At 38.5% G+C, this 3255-nt stretch overlaps 1 long non-coding RNA gene across 3 annotated transcripts; it reads left to right on the top strand.

Annotated features, from left to right (window-relative positions):
* The first annotated feature begins 542 nt into the window (after positions 1 to 542).
* On the top strand, positions 543 to 3239 carry LOC116852268. 3 transcript variants are annotated; one of them, XR_004379734.1, is made up of 4 exons: positions 543 to 695; positions 780 to 875; positions 1784 to 2019; positions 2134 to 3239. It is a non-coding gene; the product is annotated as an uncharacterized LOC116852268 (long non-coding RNA). The 3 variants fall into 3 exon arrangements; XR_004379735.1 differs by having other exon boundaries at positions 942 to 2019; XR_004379733.1 differs by having other exon boundaries at positions 780 to 2019.
* The last annotated feature ends 16 nt before the right edge of the window (positions 3240 to 3255 follow it).

Raw genomic sequence — 3255 nt, 5'->3', positions numbered from 1 at the left:
ATTCGATGACTCTTTCTTATACGTGGTGGGGCCACAAAGGACACAAGCCATTATACGATACACGACTTGTGATGGCCATTTTTGGTACTATTTCTTAAATTTTCCTTTGCATGCACATATAAAGTACTGAGTAATACATGTTGCATTACTTTTCAGATGCTGTATGTAAAAATCCGTACTTCACGAAACCGTCTCGACAAGAGTTTCAAAGAAACGTGATAGAGGCTCTGCGAGCTGCGAAGGAGAGAGTAAGGAGTAAAAAACGTGGTTCACGTAGGCCAGCCGCACAAGAGAATATTGCACGTAATTTTTGGAAGGACAGGGCAGACGCAGACGATGCAGACTTAACGAACGAGAATTAGGTAACAAACATTTCTAAAAGAAGTGCATGTATTTAAAGGTAAAATGTACACTTTTACAACTACACTTTTAATCGCTTAAGCTTTATATTTGTTAAATGCTCGGAAAAGTATCCATTTTCTCTTCAAAATCAATAGACAGCCGTAAAATTAATGTGGCATGCAATTTTCTTAACATTTCAGTTTGGTACAGATTTTGAGAAGAGGTGGAATACCTGGATGGTAGAAGTAGAAGATAAACTAGAGGCTGTAAAGACCGGATTGGTTGGCAAATAATTTGGACGAATGCACATACATCGCACATTACATCTTACTACAGAAGCACAATTATATAAAGTAAGATAATTTAATTCTTTTTTAAAAAATATAAACAGAATAAATTGAGTATTATCATATGAAAGTTTCTGTGTAATATTTTAGGTGTTTAAGAAGCATGGCTTAATTTAAGTAAGTTCAATAGAAGAAAAACTTGATCCTAATCAACATGAAGCACTTTCAACAAGTAAGATCTATTTTGTAAGTAAAACATGCTGTCATTAATTATCAATATGCACAACAGTTATCGATATAAAATAATTTCAGGAGGTTGGAGGTAAAAAAAAGCTGAAACAATTGTAGTTGTATAAAAAATAGAAAAGTGATTGCACGAAAGGATAATAAGACCTGCATTAGTAGGTGTTGGTAAAAGATAATTTTTTCCTTTTCACGAAATTTCCCTGAACTTTGCGTTACATCCAACGCCCCATACCAGCATCCTTCTGTATTACCACTACATCTGCTTCTCTTTCCCCATGATTTATTCTTCTCCCCAGTGCTCCATCCTATCAAATCTGTTGTTTAAAGCCTTTTGTTTATAGCCTTTTGTTTATCTTTTACTTGTACCATCCAGGTATTCCACCTGTTCTCAAAATACTTTCTTTATGCTGCTATTTCCTCTTGTAATTTCTTTATTTCCTTGTTTTATTTGCTCACCTATCTCCCTTCTAATCAGTTCCCCTACCTCCTTTTTCCATTTCTCCACTATATCTGCCCACTAATCTCCATTTTCCTCATGTACCGATCTTTGTCCTTTTTGCCTGTCATTACTTCCATCTCTTAAAACACCATCCTTTTTCCATTTCCTTTCTCCTCTGTCTCTATTCTCCTTTGTCCTTCTATCTTCCCCTTCCCCACTCAAAACATAAATTGTCTTTTACATTTCTTTAAAGTAGACACACTTTCATTTTATGAAATATATAAGGGTTAGCAAATTACACTTGCGTGCACTTTCATTTCTTGTGTTATCATAATAAGGAAATATTTGTCACAAAGTTAATGTTCCAAATGTATAAATGAGTATAATTTTTTTAATAAATCATGGCATAAAAGAAACAAATGTAATATATCTATATAACGTAGTTATTGAAGTCTTCATGGAATTGTAGATGAAGCTTCTTCCTTAGAATATATACCAGCACCTGGTTCTCCATATATAATTTTATGAAGAAAACAACAACAAAAGATGAAAGTGACAGTTAAAAAGAGCTTGTGGATGCTGTTATGGCAGGTATCTATGCTCAAGTGAAACAAAATAAATATGACTGAATGGGATAAGGAAGACAAATCTAAGGGATTTCGGGCAGATGTTGACGTACAACACGACGAAAATTATTACAAATTTGTAGGTTTATTTAATAATATATAGCTAAATTGAAGGTTATGTTTTGTACATATACAAATTATAGTAAGGAAGGATATAGAGACATAATTATTTAAATTATTTTTCATTTTGTAGATATATAGAGGGAAATTGTACTGCTGCTTTGCAACAAGAGAAATTCGATTAAGAAATCGAATACGATGAAGATGGTCATCCTATTGCACCACCAGAGAAGACTAAAATTGATCCATTAACTCCGATTGATAATAACGAAATGGGTTACGAGTAATTTGCGAAGAATTTTTGCAATGTGCATGAAGAAATTGGAAGTTTAAACAAACAACAGATTGATGATCTGAGGAAAACTCTCGTAATAAAGGTTTCGAGAAACATTACATATGTTGTATTCAAGTTGGAATACAACTTGATAAAGTTATATAATATATAACGTTAAGTTATATAAAAATTATAACATAAGTGTTCGAGAGCGAGATTAATTATCTAGCATTAGGCGATCGAACGTTCTAGAACGTTCGCTCGCCCGCCAGCCTCGCGACGGGCTCGCGCTAGCCGCAGCGCGAGTCCACCTTTTTTTCTGCACTGATTTTGCTGGCTGTCCGCGGTTGCCATGCCGACCATACGCGCAAACAAACAAACATTCGCGCTTCTCTACTCGCATGCTAGATCGCCGCTGTTACCATGCAGGCTTTATTTGGAAATGATCTCGAAGATTCGGCAACCGCGACCAACCAGCGAGCGACTTGTCGCCAAGTGCTTTTTCTTTAAAAGCTGCCCTCGCCGACGATGAGGGCAGTCCGTGCTTCGCATCTATCACAAGAGGAGCACGTCTCGGACAGCTGGGAAACAGCTAATCTCAAGCGCCGGCAATATCGGAGAGCTCGTCGCGTGTTCAATCGGTCCGCCGACTATTGTATCTTTAGCGGGACTGCAAGCTCCGTTGCACTCGCGCTACCTTCGACGCGGAGGAGCCTCGCCGCGACTCCTCTCGAGCGCCGAGAGTCGATCTCGCTCTCTCGGGCCAGCTCCGATCTCTGGAAAGCAAGTCGGCGAAATTCGTTAGCCGCTTGCCGCTCGCGCCGTTCGCGCGCTATCGTTACTCAATTAACTTTGTTTGTGCTCTGTCTTCTTGTGTGTTCATATTGTGCAACGACGTTGTGACTTCTACCCTTTCGAGAATCGGCTCGTTCGACGGCTCGCGGACGCGCGCCAGGGTCGCGGAAGATTTCCGTCGCTCGT

Source organism: Odontomachus brunneus, unplaced genomic scaffold (genome assembly GCF_010583005.1).
Source record: "Odontomachus brunneus isolate Ranch 3 - 2012 unplaced genomic scaffold, Obru_v1 Obru_scaffold_210, whole genome shotgun sequence".
Taxonomy (NCBI): domain Eukaryota; kingdom Metazoa; phylum Arthropoda; class Insecta; order Hymenoptera; family Formicidae; genus Odontomachus; species Odontomachus brunneus.
Note: the sequence above shows the minus strand (reverse complement) of the source record. Positions and strands in the feature narration are given on the sequence as shown.